The sequence below is a fragment of the Condylostylus longicornis genome, unplaced genomic scaffold (genome assembly GCF_029603195.1).
Source record: "Condylostylus longicornis isolate FDR11 unplaced genomic scaffold, ASM2960319v2 ptg000015l, whole genome shotgun sequence".
NCBI classification, from domain to species: domain Eukaryota; kingdom Metazoa; phylum Arthropoda; class Insecta; order Diptera; family Dolichopodidae; genus Condylostylus; species Condylostylus longicornis.
In genome coordinates, this window is record NW_026577984.1 from 429,049 (window position 1) to 447,979 (window position 18,931).

Genomic DNA, 18,931 nt, shown 5'->3' on the forward strand with positions numbered 1-18,931 from the left:
TTTTACGTTGAAATGAAGCTTTCATGGACAAAAAAAGAACCATGTACGTACATTATACAGGAAAAAAAAATTCTAGAAAAACTATACTAACCGTGTAAGAGAAATAGCGATGACTATTGTTGGATGTAGGTGTAAAAAGGATTATTAAAATGAAAAGTAAAGTACGAATATAAAAAAAGCAAAAAAAAAACAAGGATGTTGGACATGTTTCGTGATTTTTTTTACTGTTCTTTAGAATATGTGCTATGAAATTTATTTTTTTATATTTTGTTTTATTTTTTTTTTCCTATATGTTATAGTTTTTCTTTAAAGTTGCTTTATGGTACCCAAAAATTTAAAAGTTTTAAAGATTTTTCAAAAAAATTTATATAATAAATTGCACTTATCTTTTGCAGTTCTAAGCCTTTAATTTTATTAAATTTTTAACTTTTTTCGTGCACTTGCACGTCATGTAGGGGGAAACTATATTAAATGATTGTACATTAGATTTGATATGTTATCATCCCACTTATCATGTTCTTGTACTTAAAAGATAAATGAGGGTTTAAAATAAATGAGTTATTTGAATTCGCCTGCCATTATTTTGGTTCAACTCATTTCATGCCTTAATTTTTATGAAGAAAATTTAAAAACGAAAAAAATTACAAAAAATCTCAGTGATAAATTAAAATTTAAAACCAGTGAATTCAGTGGATTTTAATTAATTCCTTTGAAAATTATAAAGAAAACCTATATACGCTTCAAGAAAAGAAAAATTATTTTAAAAAATTTACGCAACACCTGAAAAGGTTCGCACTAACAAGTCAAATATACTAAAATATAAAATACTTAAAATATTTTTTTGTTTTTGTATAATAATTTCATAAAATATTTATTCGTTGAATAATTTTGTAATTTTATAAAATTCAAATGACAATTTTTTTTTTCTTTCTTCCATTTATTGAAATCGTTGACGTTTCACCTCCATAGTTCCGTTTAAATTTGTTAATAAAAAAAAAAAAAATTTTTTTTTTTCATATTTTGTAACATTTGAAGCATAAGTTTAACCCAAAAAAATAAAAAACAAAAAATATAACAAAAACAAATTATAATAAATTTATAACCAAGTTGTACATGATAGATATGACTTGAAATTTAATGACGTTTTGGGATCATAGCATCATGTTTGAGCATACCTAAAAAATATTTGTAAATGAATACATATCGCATAATTTGTACATAAACAATATGTACGTGTATAGTTAGTATTCTTGATTATAATGAGTAAATTATTCGGTTTCGTTCAAAATTATGTTCAAATCTCTTAAATAATTGCTTAGAAATTGATTTTATTCACAATAAACATCTTAAAAACAAAAATTCTTTGGCAATTTTCATCTTTTCTCTTCAAAAATGAGAAAAATCTTAACATATTTTAAGATTTCCTAATGTTAGTAAATGGCCTCTATATGAGCTTATCCACTAAGTCACCTAATTTTGATTTAATTGTACAATATTAAAGTTTGTACCAAAATAATATATAATTAGGCAGATTTAAGTGTTATTGCTTTACAATTTTTTCTATAGGAATCAAAATTTTTGATATTTCTACATATTTCGTACCTACTCTGATATAGGAACCAAAAACTCCTTTGGATCACTCTTATCCTTAAATGGTGCTACAATAAATCCATAACACAGCAATACAAAATATTTGTAAATAAAAATATTTGTAACTCTTTCTCATTCTTCTTACTCTTTCTTCAATCCCTATACTTATATTCGTAAATTCTTAATGTTGTTGTTCAAAACAGAATATATAATTTATAACAACCGCCTACTTTTTAATCGCAAGACCTTACATATAATAAAATACTTATCTATTAATGTATATCATAGTCATATATATGTAAATATGTATATATTTTATGTAACAGTATATGAAAATCACGACTTGTCATGTAAAGTGAAAAAATAGGAAATTGTTAAAGGATACTACTATGTGGGTATACAAAATGATGATGATGATGGCGATGATTATGTTTGATAATGATGACGTTATGATAATGATATGATGTATTCAAAGGTCGTCTTCAAAGTTCAAGTTATGTTTTATTAAGGGAAAAAACAAAAAACAAAATTCTAGCAAGAAGAAAAAAAGAAAGTAAAAAAAAATTTAAACAAGAAAGCAAATTTTACTTAAGTTTTCTTTAGTTTTCCTTCCTTTTTTTTTGTTGCTTTTCTATTCTATGGGCTTCCATAATTTTTTTTTTGTTGTTTTTACGCCATGATGCCAATAACCTTTTACTTCAAAAAAAAAAAAAAATGTGTTTTCCTTTTTGGATTTTATGTTAAGATATTAAATACAGAGTGAATTTATGCTAAAGCCTATAAGACGCTTTGTTTTATATTCAACTTTGTTTTTTCTTCCTTTATTATTATTTTTTTGCATTCTTTATATTATGGTGTCCTTTTTTTACTATCTTCCTGTGTGTGTTTTCTTTTTCCTTTCCTTATTTTTCACTTATTTCACTTTGTGATATTTTTTTTTTTAAGTATAATGGAAACGAAAGCAACGTGTTATCACAATCTAAAGTTTAACATTTTAACATTATGAGTGTGTACCGTTATGTGTGAAAATTATGTGGGAAATTCATGTATATGGTTGTTAATTTTTACACTTTTTATTGTGCGACGAGTATGTGTTATCTTCAATTCTTCTAATGATGAAAATGTAAAATTTTTTTTTTTCTTATTTTCACTATAATACCCACATTTTTTTTTTGAATTTTTTTCTTGTTTTTTCAACACATTATGAGAATGTAAGAAAATATTTAGAGTGTTAGTGTTTTTTTTTTCTATTCGTGTTAATTTTGCAACATTTTATAAATAGTTTAGTTTTAATTTGAAAAAAAAAAATGCATCATGCCATGAGCTGCTTCTAAATGAGTGAATCTTAAAAAAAAAAATGAAACTATTTTATCTCTCTATTAAAGGCTAGTATGTATGTATTTAGAAAAAGTTATCATTCTAAGGTGTAAAGTGAAAATTAAAAAGGATAATCAAATAATGAAATCATAAAAAAGAAATTTTTTTTCCTTAAATTTTTTATACGTACTAATTATTCACATATGTGTGAAAAAAATTGGGTAGGTAAATACACGGAAGACGAAAACCATCATGGAAAAGAAGACATGAGTTAAAAAGTTAAAAATGCTATTTAATTTTTTATATCATTTTCTGTTTATACTTCCCATATGCAGTATACATTTACCTTTGACTATATGCAATAATATTTCCGATCTTATGAAGAAAATATTAAAATTAATTAGAAAGTATTTATAACTATTAATGCAATTTTTTTTAATATGAGTGAATTGGCAAATATGTATTAGATACAAAAGGAAAAAATTATTTATATTATGCATTACAATGCATGATCTAAAAATAAAAATGCTACAAGGAAGTTTGAAATTTTAGAAAATTAAATATGACGTGTTATTCAATACATTCATTGTCATCAAGTTGTATAATTAATTGCAAGTAGCAACAAATTAGAGTAACAATAGCCGAGCTATTAAAATTTAATATAGACTATTTAGTTTTGCTTTCTATTAAATTTTAATTTTATTGTATGAAGTATGCACTATATGGTCCGATGTGATTTTTTAAATTTCTACTGAGTTTTGATGAAAAAATCGATTTCAGTTTTAATCAGTGCTTTCTACTTATAGCGACCAATTTAAGAATTTCTTGAGTTCTCTCGTTTTCTCTCATAGAATTTTTTTGAAATTAATTTTCTTATCGCGTCTGTGAACTGTTGAGCTAGAGACTTAAAGTATGGCATACGTATATATATATATATATATATATATTTATACTGCACGCATATGGTATATTGAAAATATTATTGGTCGTCTATGGTACTTTCCATAAATACCGAATAATCTTAATCATAGGCTTTAAAATATTTCTACAAATATAGCTTAAATGGTTTTCTAAATATCTACCAACTTAAAACAGACAGCAAAGCTAAATATCATTCAATTCAAATTTTTATATATACTTGAATTATACAGAAAATACAATAATATTTTGTTATATATCGTATACCGTCTATTCATACCGTATATAACTCATACCGTATATAATTATTAATTTGTATTGGCAATCATATCAGTTATAACCATAAATAGGTAAATTTTAAAATAAAAAATATACTGTATATATTACACAAGAAATTAATATTATTTTAACAATATTTATATTATAGGTTTTAAAAAATTAAGTAATTGATTTTTTTGGTTATTGAAAATTCTAATTATGAAATTTTAAATTTTTCTTAATAGCTACATTTTATGTACCTAAACTTTTTAATTTATTTTATTAAAAAAAAAATATATTCAAAATATTTTATCTTTAAAAAATAAAGAATTTAATTTCAATTTTTATACATAAAATTTTAATAATTTTTATTTTATATTTTGTATACATGTATGTGTACCTATATAATTTTTAATTTATTTACAATATTTAAATTTTTACACTACATATATTTCAATTTTAAATTTTCAATGCACAATTCTATTATTTAAAACTTATTTTTTCCCACATTAATTATTTTGATAATCTCGAAATACGTATACGATAATATAAAGTAATATACTATTTTATATTGTTATAAAATATATAAGAGTATTATAGTAATAATGAATAACAATATCAACATCTATAATATGTGTTATACTTACACAATATATACAATATAATAATGTTATAATATAAGTAATCGTTAATTAAAAAATTTTACATAACATTTAATTTATGTTCACATTATATTTATATAAGTATATACATATATAAAATTTAATATTTATTAACATTAAAAGTGTTTATAGAACATTTTTTCTACATTAATATTTCAACATGAGCCCTATAAAATATACGTATAAAATTATATAAATTATAATATATATTAAAAATTTTTATAATATTTTATTTTGCATATTGTATAAAAAATAGTTAAATTATTTAAAACTTATGTTAAATGTAAATTCCGTAAATAAATTTAATCCATATATTTAACTATTTGAGCAACAATTATTACTCTCTTTAAAAATTCTTATAATATAATAATTAAATATATTAAAGTATTATATAATAATATATCAAGGATAACATTTTAAATATTATAGAAGAATTTATATATGTATGTTTAGTTGTATTGTAAGTACAGATGTTTTGTGCAGATAAACACTTATGGTTAAAATAATATAATGCTTTAGAAATTAAAAATTCATTTGTAACGCATGAATTTGTCCCTATAATATCTACTTTTTATAAAATGAATGGTATGTGTTTTCAATGAAATTATGCTGACCAGGGTCCTAATGTACCAAAAACTTTTACTTTTTGGTTTTAACTCATAGTGCAATATTAATTAAACGTTAAAAATGTTGTTACTAGCTATCTTCCTGTGTTCTGTGTCTGTGTAATGTTGAATTAAATAATGTAAGTATGTACTAGAAATTAACACTCAGTTGGAACTTACTAATTTGCCAATATTGTTACTTTGAAAATCAAATTATTATACTTAGAACGGAATGGTTTAATTACTCCAATTTAGAAAAATTTTTTGGGATTTTGGGCATTTTCATTCTACTTAACTTGAATAAACTAAAATAGTTGAAATATTGTCTCTTAAATAAAAAGTACAATGTATAAGTTAATATTTAAATAATACAGACTTAGAGAATTGCCTGTCTTAATAGAATAAAAAATATATTTTATGAACAAATAATTAATTTTGAATGTAAAATACAATTTATTAATTAAAACACGAATAATTTCAGTTAACAGGTGTTGAAATTGATCACTTCATATTATGTTAATGTAACTTTTGTTATCTCATCTATACACATAAAATTATTTAGTTACAACATTTAAATTTATGTACCAGTCACTCCATAAGCAAATTTTAGCCTGTTCATTTCTTTTTTGATTTTTATTCTTTTGTGTATTTATAATATCCTTTTGAATAAAAGTTAAACATGCTACCATAATGCATAATATAATTATTTATTCGAAAACTTTTTTTCTAGAGGAAAAGGCACTTGAAAGAAAATATTTCCATTTTTCTTTTTAATTAAGAGGTAATTATTTGCTAAAAACTGTAGGAAATAAGTAAACCTAAGAGAAACTAAATATGGCTAACCTTCTGAAGTATGTTAATTCTTAAAAATAATTGTAAATAAAGTTTTCTTACAATATTGCACTTTTAAATCGTTTTAACATGCACGCCATAAATTCCATTTGTAAAATTTTAATTTTATAAAAAAGGGGGACAAACAAAAAAATCGAGTGTGACGTATTTATTAAAAATTAAAAATAACGTTATGTGTGCAATTTCCGTATTGAATAAAATTGTTAAGTGCAAATAATGGAAAACTTAATTTGATAAAATTAATTTTAATTATTTTCTATTATAATAAATTATTAGACCTACAAACTCCTTTTGATTGGTGTTGCTTTTTTTCTTAATAAAAAAGGGGTGATTTTATTCGTTTTTTACTAATTAATGTTCAGTTGAATTAAATAACATTGTTGTTATTAAATTGATTTAACAATGTTATGGTATAAAACTCTACAGATATACTTGAAATATGTTGCATTTGTGTAAAACTACTTAGGTTAAAATGAGCAGTCAATCAAATTGAAAGATCTAAATGTGCCAATAAGGAGTAATTTTATTTAAATATTTCACCAAAAATAGTGGTTGTTTAGTTGACGTGCTATAAAAGTAGTCGTTTTGCTACCGCTTCCCCGTGATCAAGTGGCCCATTTCCCGATACTAATCTTCAATATCTAAAAATAGTGGTACTACGGCACTAAATTTGATAAATTTACATCTTCTTTAGAGAATATTTCTTGTGCGTTTCAAATTTATATACGATCAACTATACTGTCTGAGTGTAAATTTTGAACCCAACCACTAATGGTATCCTTATAGCCAACAACTTAAAGTCTAATATTTTTGGATTTGGTATACTCTGGAATTGGTATATTCTTGATTATAGTCTAATTGAGCAATACAAGAAAATAAGGAATAAAAGAAATATTAATCTTAAACCTATCGCACAAACAGTTGTCATTATAAAAGTATCTTTGACAGTAAAATTGGAAGACGGTTATTCTATTAAACTCTTTATTCTTTGGATTTTTTTCTTTAAATTAACTTAATTAGTATATGTAGAGTATAATATAGTATATTAAGAGAAATGATGCTATGGGGTGGAGATGGTAATGCACTGTTATACAACAAGAGAATTCTCATATTTATTCTTTTAATAAATTATGTTTAGCTGCCCAGCTGTTATACCGGGTGTATCATCTTATTTTGTATGACATAATAAAATGATATTTATTACAATATATATTTACTTTTAATGTGAAAGCGAAATTGCTACAAACAACAAAATGTGAAAACCAAACTTCACCACAGCCTGATTTTTCGTCCACATATCATTAAAGAATAGTGCCATAGAATGGGTTTCATTAATAAATTTATTACATTGTACTAGTTAATGTTATTTATCTTTTATTTTAATAATACTAAAATTTTCTTATTAATTTTTCTTTTCAGAATTGAATAAAATGGGAAATTATCATAGTTGGTGGCATTATAATAAGGCACTTTAAATAAGAGCTGCAAAAAAAAAAAAATTTTAAAATTTATATTTTATTTTTTAATTTTAATCAGAGTACAAATATTTTTAATATTTTTAATATTTTTAATATTTTAAATTAAAAAATTTTCAATATAACAAAATGTACGGAGTGATTACAGTGACTGTAAAAAACTTAAATAATAACAGGAAGAAAACAAGTTAATAAAATTATTATGTGATCTTAAAATCCATGAATATTAATTGATATTAAAAAAATGTTAACAATTTAAATAAAATAATTTTAGAAAAACATAAAATATTTTATATAATACAAGTACACACATAATTGGAAATAATTGATTAAAAAACCAAAATGACAATGTCTAAAAATATTAAACGATGTTTAAAAAATTTTAAACAATGTATTCAAACAAAAATTAAAAACAATTCGAAAAAGAATTTTAATAAAATGTTCGGCTATCTATTGTCATATAAAACTGAAACAATTATTATGAAAACTAAAATTTATCAAAGTCATAATGATGTTAGACTGCTCTTAAAGATTTGAATAGGATTTGTTTAATATAAGAAATTTTTTATTTCCAATAAACTAATGTAAATTTAAACAGTATGTAGAATTGAGGCAAAATATTGCCTATATTTTAAATAAAAGTTTGATAAGAGAAACAAGAATACGTAGTTAAAGTGAGTGAAATATCGGTTGTTATCCTTTAACTTAATTATTAAAATTAAAAATAATTTTTAATTTTAAATTGTATTTTATGCGATGAATTTTAAGACTTATACGTGGGCAAAATTAAAATTTTCTTAATTAACAAAAATCTGAAATAGTAATAATTATTGGCTTTCCTTTTGAAACAATAATAATATATTAAATATAATATAAATATAATTTGTATATAATTGTAAATAATTAAGTGATATTAGAAAAATTAAGAAAAAAAAATATATTTTACGTAATTAAAAAAAAATTATGATGGTTCGAATTTCAGTTAGGTATATACATAATTTAGGATTAATCATTTATGGATTATTATTAACCACAAATTGCAATGGCGGTAGGATATTTGGTAAGTGAATATATTTTAATATCTTATATTGAATTATGTTAAAATTTTCAATAAAATAATAATTTTTATAAATAGAACATTAAAAGGCTTATTTATAATGTACTTATATAAGAGTTTGCAAAAATTAAATATAATTTCGCGATATTTAAATGATTACTAGCTATACATATTTTAAAATAGTTTACATATAATCAAGGATTTTCAAACATTTTAACAAAATTCATAGATATATTGTTGAGAAATTTCCAATTTTCAACGATGACTGAAATGTTGCCTTAACAAATTATTCTTGTTTAAAAATTAAATTAATTATAATTATACCGACCTATAAATTAATTTGAAATTTTAGATTCTTATTTTTGATCTTTTGCTTTTTGTGTACTTAAAAACTCTAAGTTTAATTTCATTCATTTAATATAGAAAATAAAACGACAATTGCAACAAATGTCTTAAGAACGCTGTTTCTGAACTTTATGAATATAAAAATTCTAAATTATAGCTTACGAGTATAAACTTTCAAAATTTTAAAATTGTCCACCATGTAGAACTGTATGAAATTATTCATTTTTAAAATATCGAAAATTCTAAAATGAACTCTGTTAAGTTAAAAATGATGAATTTCCGCTATAATAATTTAAAAATATTAAAAATTCCACAAAAAAAAAAATATTCAAATTAGTTTATAAAAAAACGATAAAAAATATTTACAATAATAACTTAAATCAAATTAGATTTTTAAAGTAGCACTTTTCCCTGGCTCAAGTGAAATACTGCTTTTAATTACAATTCGTAGCTAATTATTTAAATTACTTTATTATTCATAATACTAAAATATGTACATAATGTATATAACATTATTGCATACATTTAGGATGAACAAATTTTTTTTTCAAAATTTTTTAACGACATAAATTATTTATTACTTTAATAGTTGAACGCTGCTAACAGACGGTCTAAAAGAAAAACCATACTAAAAGTTTGAAAAAGATAAAAAGGCAGATTTTAGGCAGTGGAGATTTTAAAATAATTGTGCCTTTTTAATGTTCAATTGTGCCGCGAAAGCACGCGTCTTTTCCCACTTTCAAAAGATGTTTGCAGTTTCGATGCAATAAATAATCATAAATTTTCATTTTTGAGACTTTGTTGGGCTAGAACTTTTAGAGGGGGAGACAGGTAAAAGTTTTCTTCTACAGAAAAAATGTTCCAGTAAAAATCTATTTATGATAAAATTTCAGCTTTCTATCTTAAATATGACGTAGAAATTTGTAAACAGATACACGGACGAGTTAATGGAGGACGGGCTAGAGTAAAATTAAAAAGTATTATTTTTTTCCTATTTGCTTTTATTTTTGGAAAATAGCTAAAAATAACTCAGCTTTTTTTCTTTTATTCAAAATCATTTCATTAAAATAATAAAAATTTGTGAAAAAAAGAATTTTTTTTTATAAGCTTATTCGATTAAATCAAATTGTTTGCTTCGATTTAAAAAATTTAAATATATGCGTACACTTACGCATATACAAATATACTAATTTTTATGTGTGTATATATGTATGTATAATTTTTTTTTGTGTTTTTTGAATTTATAAAATCCATTTTTTTGTTTTTGCAAATTTCAATTAAAATTTATTTGCATAATTGAAAATTCATTTTGTTTATTTAATCCAAAATATTTATGTATGCGTATAAATTTAATTATATGAAATTATTATACAGAATGTGGCTGAAATGTTTGTAAATATTCAATTTAATATTCATGTTTATAACAGTATATAGTGTGGCAAAACAAGACTAATACACATAACTATTATATTTTACATAAAATTTTCATGTTAAAAAAAATGTTTTTTGTTTTTTTTTTTGGAACACGCCACCACAAATAAGTAAAATTTAATTTAATATTCATTGAAAGCCCGCCGATTAAAAAATTTTTATAAATATGATGCATTTTCTTTATATATATATACAGTTTGTTCTGATAATAGATAATCAAGTACATACATATATATATATTTATTAAAAATCTATATACAACGTATAATATTGCATACATGAAATTTTATATTTACATGTGACCACTTCTCTTATACAGTTATAAGTACTTTAACATTTTATTATTAACATTAAGTTTAAATTTAAGTTATATTTTATTTTAACACTGAAAACAAGTAAAACAAACTGTATGAAATTCATTTTAATTTTTAAATTTTGAAAAAATTTTTGTAAAAATACTTAAATTTAAAGTTTTTAATATGATTTTTCATTAATATAAACATAATATTATCGTTTTTTTATAAAATTTAAAAGCCTTTTATTTCGATTTAGGGAAAACTTAAAGAAATTACATTAAAATTTTGTATTAAAAAATATTTAGGTGTTTCAATTCTGTTAATAACTAAGAGAGTTTCTTCATATCAGTTAAAAAGAATTTGATAGATTAGGAGACAATAACGAGTCGAATTGATCGGAAACGATATAACGTTCCCTTAATACGTTATAATGAAAATACACATATTAGAGCTGAAATAAGTAAAGAGAAGAAATAGAAGATGAAATAAATAAAGAGATTCACTGCACTTATTTCAATGACATTCAACAAAATTTTCAAAAAGACAATTTGATTCCGCGTTTCTAATTAAATTTCAAAAAGCTAAATATTATCCAATACTAGGACAAATTATTAAAAAAAATATTCAATATTATTACAAATTAATATCAAATATGTATCTTAGTAATCCAAATATCTAATATGATCGTGCTAATAATATCAAATATAATTATATTACTACAAGCTTATAAATAATAAATAAAATATATATGTATTAAAATACATTTGACTGAATAGTGAATGACCCTTGTCAAACTGATATTTGATACAATATGAGCCGTCAAACTGATATAGTGTAATTAATTGCCATGTTTTACACCACAATGGCAGCTTGCAAAACTACTCATGACACGTTCCGTCGCAAAAACGATAAATGACAGGAGAAAATCATTACCATCGTGCGACTTGGTGCAGTAGAATAATCATTTACCCAATAAAAATACAGAAATGATTCAAAAAACTGAAATAGAGCCTTAATGATAATAAGCCTTAAAAATGAAGTTCGATGGAGAAGCTTTGTGGAAGCCCTATACTCCTAAAAGCAGTGAAGTAGGAAAAAAAAAAATTAAATTATGTAAAATATAAAATCTATTTTATATGCAAAATAACTAACTTTGATAAATGATGTTAAGTTCCATTTAGTTTTCAATCATCAACTTATAAATGAGAAAATAAAAATAAATCGATGAGCTTCCTATTTGCATTTCTTTATAAAAAATAATTCGAACTTCACTAAAAATATTTTTCTATAGAAATTTATTTCTAATGTGCCTTTTATTTGATAACAAAGTATTTTTAACAAAACTTTTTATCATAAAGAATCCTTTATATAGCCATGAAAATATTGAAACTTTTATTGAAAATATAAAATAAATTTACAATTAAATTTCTTAGTAACTTACTCTATACAGAGAAATTCTATCTAATTAATTTTCTTATTTTACATTCTTCTATACCAAAATAATTTTACTAACAAAAATACCAATAGATTCTTGGCCCGATAATATGCAACATAATAATAATGCATTATAGCACTAGCTATCGCTTCTTATATTTTTTAATTGATATTTTGTGTACTTTCGTTAAAAAATTTATTATTATATTAAAATAAAGAAAATGACGAAGTTTTCCTTCACATAAATTTTTTGTTTTCAACTTTTGTTTTCTTCTTCTGATATTCTCAACTTTTTTCGCTATTTTAAAATGAAACTTTTTATTTTGTAATAAATAAATATACACATTTTATTATATTGACGTTATAAACATAACGTTCACTCGTACAATTTTTGATAAAAACAAAGTAAGTAATTACATATAAATGCATTATGTCGATATGTTTATGCATTCGTGTATTATAAAGCATTAAAATAAATTTTATGGTACATAATAATGGTCTATGTTAAGTCTTATCAATTATAGGATATATTGTCAAAAAAATTTGACGGAATGGGTGTAGGTGGTATAGGTGACAAAATTGAAATATGACAAAAATTTGAATTTAATATTGCAGAAATACTTGCAAAAAAAATATGAAATTTTCTCGTCAAATTTTTAAAATTTTTTTCCGGCCTGTCTGTAGTTTGTCAACAATTAATTAAGAATTAATAATCAAAATATGAAGATTTTATTAATTAAATTAATTGAATGGTATTCAAAGAATGCAAAAAATCATTATGAAAATATGCACATAGCTATGTGCTGACGCAATTAAAAAATATTTGTTATAACATGCTATACATAATATATACGTAGGCATATACATAAGTAGTATTGAAGTTTTAAATATTTTTTAAAATATTTAATACTGGAGTTTTTCCTATTATAATTATGCATCAAATGCAAATATTACGAATCATAGTATTTCAAAATGCTCTATCTGTTCTAGATTAGCCTGGAAACACATTTAAGATTTTTTCAAAATATCCTTTCGAAAGTGACTGAGAAAGACCCAGAGAATTTCCCTATATCTCATCTATTTTATTCGCATTCAGAAAACGTGTTTAAAAATTTTGGAAAGTTTAATTTTAGTGTTATAATAAATGGTAAATCAAATTTTTAGCATACCTTCTCAATTACATTGTAATTTTATAAACTCAACACAATTTCATACTTATTGTTTTTATTTTTCTCTCCGGCGACGGTGACTTAAAAAATTTTTTCCTCAATTTTCTTGAATGCATTTAGTAAAAAAAAAAACAAGTAAACTGTATACTAGAAAGTGTAAAAGAAATTAAATCAAGTAAAAGAAAAACAAGAAAATAAATGAAAAAAAATTTAACCCTTTTATTTACTTTTAATTTAGTCTATAACTACTTCCGAACTAGGATAAAAGCATTAAAATGAACAATAAAGAAACAACAAGAATAACAGCCATGATAAAGAAAACAAAATAATAAGAAAAAACAGAAACAAAATAATAAGAAAAAATACAAAACCACTATAAATTTTTTTATTATCGACCATAACCTTTTTTAAAAAGCTGGCAGCCAAAATGAATATTTTTCAAAACAAAAGATTTCCAAGATTTCCATAAGAAAAGTTTCTTTTATTTGCACACACTAACACATGCACTCTCACGTACATTTTATTACAAAAATAATGGAAGAACTGTAAAACATTCCATTTAAATTGCAGTCAATATAAAATTGTACATACATACATACATACGTCTGTATCTATATGCACTCGCATTTTTACTTATACTTATAAGTAAAGTACAAGTTTTTTGTAAAATTTATAGAGTTAACAATAAAACCTGAACGGATTTCTTTCATTTTATTTCAAAGTTAACTAAATTTATATTTTTATTTTCAACATTGAATCTAAAAAGTATAATATGATTTAGTATCGGTTGCAATATTAAAATTTAACTTTGATTTTGAATTATTGTTAGATTAATAAAAGAAGCTAGCTATTTTCTTCTTTCTTTATAAAATTTTGAAAAGTTCCTCAAGTTTTGCTTCATTAATTTGTTTTAAAAGAAGAGAAACAATAGTTCAGAGTAAATGAAAAAAAAAATGAAATGGATTTACAAAAGTTTTTAAAATTCACTTCATATATTGTTCAAGATGAACGTTGCATATACATACTACTCTGCAAAATTCGAGAGAAAAAAAGGACCTTACATCTTTATGATAGTGCAAAGTGATCTTAAATCTGATCCGTAATAATTTTTTTTGTTTTGAAAACGCATAGGTAATATATATGTATATGAATATGTGTATGTTACAACAATTTAATTTTTTAATTTATTTTAGAAGAATTGAGTAATAAAGTTTTCATATTCTTATAGTTCTTATATTAATTTAAGTTTGAAGTAATTTAAAAACAAAATAATAAAAATTTCAAATAATTGTTGATACTGTAATGATTTTTTAAATAAAAATAAAATATAAAATTTTAGAGAATAATGAGCTTTTCATAACTGCAAAATTATAGCTGCAAAACGCAATACTGCAAAACTATTACGGGGTGAATATGCATAATATATTTTTAGCTATCCTATATAAGTTTAAAATAGTTTATATATGATTCAACGGCGTGACTCATCATAATTTCGGTATACTTTGTGAAAATTAAGTAATGTTTGTGAACAAACCAAATATGGAGCAGTATTCACTATATACATATGTATATAGTGGCATGCGAAATTTATGAAGTGCTTTAATGGCTTAATAAGTAAAACTGGTCGATTGAGTTATCGAAATTTTGAATATATCAATATTATTCAAACCTATAGCTAATATTTGCAAGAAATGTCAATTAACACAAACAAATCACTAACTACTGACTACGTACGAACGTGTGTTCGACTCCAGAACGAGATATAGACTCAAGTGCATGTTTTTGATCAGCGTCGAATTCTGAGTTGATTTATGTTTGTCTGTCCGTCCATCCATCCGTTCTTGCGATAACTCAAAAACTAATTGAGACAAGTTCACGAAATTTTCACATATGATTTATTGTAATAAGTACCAGAACTTTATTTAAATTGTACTTGATCGGAGTACTGCTTCGGGTAGCTGCCATACAACTTCAAAATTTATTTGGCTATATCTCAGAAACTATAAAAGCTGTGATATTGAAATTTCACACAAGGAAATATATCAGTAGGGCCAAAGTGTTTGATAAAAGTCGTTTAAATTGCTTGGCTCCTTCTTGTAGCTGTCATGCAACTTGAACAATAGTTTGGCCATAATTAAGAAAATATATAAAACACATAAATGAAATTTTGCATATATTGATATGTTAATATGGCAATTTAAAGTGATAGTCTGTTCCATAGTCAGGTATGACATTTTTATTCACACATAGGATAACAAATTCTTACGGGTATCACAGAGTTGATGCGGTCAACTCTATTTTTTCTCGTTTTTTTTTTTTATTCCTACTTTGTTCCTGGGAGGAGCATAAGACTGGTGCACGATATTGTAGATAATCATGAACCAGTTTCTAACGTCATTGAATTTAACTACGGAGGTGACGAGCCTACGGTAATTTTGTATTAAATATTTAAGGTTATTAATATTTTACTATTTTATTTTGCTGGTATTTTCAATTTCACTTTGGAGAACAATAAATTGATGTGAAATCCGAACCTTCTATAAAATCCTTGGCATTTGACTTCAATATATTTTTTGTGATTGTATGAACTCTAAGTCTTATACCGATTCCAAATCATAGATTTGTTCATACAGTCAGTTAATTTATTATAGAAAAGTAACAATAAATTTTAATTTTGTTCCATTTATTTTTTTATACTTATACTACCAAGGAATATTACATGTATAAATTATTTGAAAATTTTAATATTTTAAATAAAATTAAAACTTAATTGATTTTACCATAATATAATAGGCTGATAATTTGCTCTATTTTCAGAACTCATTCTTAAAATACTCAAAGTATTAAAATTACAAAAACTTTTTATAATATAAATTAAAAATAATAATAAAATAATAATGTCAGTCTTTCAATATTTTATTGACATAAATTTAAATAAGAAAAATAAATTTTCTTTTATTTTTTCATAATTAATTTTTAAGATTTTCTTATTAAGAATTAATATTCTTTTATTATGCATGTATATACTTTTGTTTAATTTATATGAATTTATGTATTAACATAATAATATATTTAATTAGACGAAGTATACAATTCTTAATTTTATTTCAATCCAAAAATTTATTTATATACTTTGCATTATTTTGTTATATAAGTGTGTACATATATACACCAATATAATATTATTCATATGTCTATATAATATTCATACGAGACTGGAGAGTTATAATATTAAAACTCATAATGAATATTAAAATTTTAAATCTGTAATTGATTTTCTAATTACTATTTAATAATATTTTCTTATACTATATCGTATATATATATTATTTTCTTCAATATTATTAGAGTAATTCTAACAGTTTCAATATTGAATTTTATAAGATAACACTGTAAGCATTTTCGTGATAAGAAAATATATAAAATTAATTTAATGTTATTGTAAAATATTAGAATTTTCATCTTAGTATACATTATGTACAAGTAAATGCAATAATATTCTTTTTATATCTACATAATACTTTTGTATATGTAATAAAATGTAAACAAAATGGAATGTGAAAATTAATTTTCAGTACAGGACTTTTTAAGGATTATGATTGTACATTTTATGATATCCTTTCAATGATATTCAATGAATATGTTTGATTGTATATATATATTTTTTGTATTGTCGCATGAATTTATAAATTGAATTTATTTCACTATAATATATGTATATACGTAATACAATTTACTATAATATATTATATGGAATACATTGAATCGATTATCTATTATTACGAATAAGATATAATATATAGATAAATTTTACAATAATACCAAAAATAATATTCTATTTAATATTATATTTTTTTCTACATATAAGTATACAAGTTTTAAATATTATTTAAATATTTATTAGGATTTTAATTATTGAATATTATTTTCCGTATACTTTTATTATAATTTTAATGTTAAAATATAAAGTGTTTTCTTTATAATTCAATAAAAATTGATTTTAATATTAATTTGCTCTTTATAATAATAAAGCTTTTTAATTAATATTAAAGATAAAAATATTGAATTTGTTAATAATTTAATTGTGAACTTTATAATTTTTGATTATTGAAATTTAAAATAGAAATAAAATGATTTTCATAAAATATTGACAAAAATTTCGAATGATAGAGAACGGAAAATTTTATTGAAAATTGTTAATAATGTTAAATTGAGTACCTACCTACCAAAGTTAGCTTTATTATTTCATTATTATGAGGTATTCTCCAAATGAGGAATAAAAAATTTTATAAGTGTACCCAGTAAAACTCAATGATGTAAGAAACTGGTTCATGATTATCTACGATATTATACAACAGCCCATTGCTAAAATTATAGTTTGAAATCCGTATTAATACAGTACTACTTATAGAATGACGTCCAAATATTTTGGAAATTTGAATCAATTTCAGTTTTAAAATAAATTCGACTTGAAAACCTTATTGTTGTATTACCGTACTAACAATAATATCGCATACAGCTCAGAATTCAAAAAGAACCTACAAAAGAAAGCTTACCTTGTGGTGAGATTTCTAAAAAAAGAACTAAAATTCATTTTTTTTTTTTTTTTTTTATTGGTGTGAAAAGAAAACTTCCTTTTATTCGGAATAAAATACTTTTATTTTTCGCTAATATATTTCGTGCGCTACATACGCACTTTATCAAAGCTGATTTTCTTCTAATTAAGACAACAAACAATAAAAATTGAAATCTATTAAAATTAGGAATATTATACCTGACTTAATATAATCTACCTGACTTAATCTAGAATTTGATTATTATTTTTTTTTTTTTTTTTTTTTTTTTTTTTTTTTTTGTTATTATTTACAAACCAAATTTATACCTGTTTTAAACCCTAAAACTGGTCAAATAATTAATTTAAAGAGCCAAGTAGCCGCGTTACCTTCGTCCGCGTTTAGTAGGCAGTCCTTGTTTGATTTGTATATCTGCATGCTTTCATGAACTTCTCTCCTGTGTTTTCCTTTTACCTCTTTTATTACCTTTAAGTTATCTTTCGTGATTGTGTGGTCCGTTTCATAAATGTGTTTTGCAACCATAGAATCGAAAATCCGGTTAAATCCTACTCTCCTTGCACGTTTTATTTCACTTAAATGTTCCTTAAGTCTTGTTGTAACGGGTCTCTTCGTTTGTCCTATGTAAAATTTATCGCAATTATTACAATTGATTTTGTACACACCGCATTCTAAACTAAAATTCAAATAAAATCCATTAATTTTCTTAACTGAATTTTTAATAAAACTGGTTTAAATTTTATGACAAACCTTAATCTAGTTTCCTCTAGTATAACAATATTGAAAATGCAATTTTTCTTTTCTATAAATTTCTAAATTGAATTTAATCCTTAAATTAAAAAGAAAAAATGACTTTTATGAAATTTTTTTTTTTGCCATAACGGAATTAATTTAATATTTTGACGTTCCAATAACGTTTTCATAATATTTTTTTAGATCTTTTCAGAATTT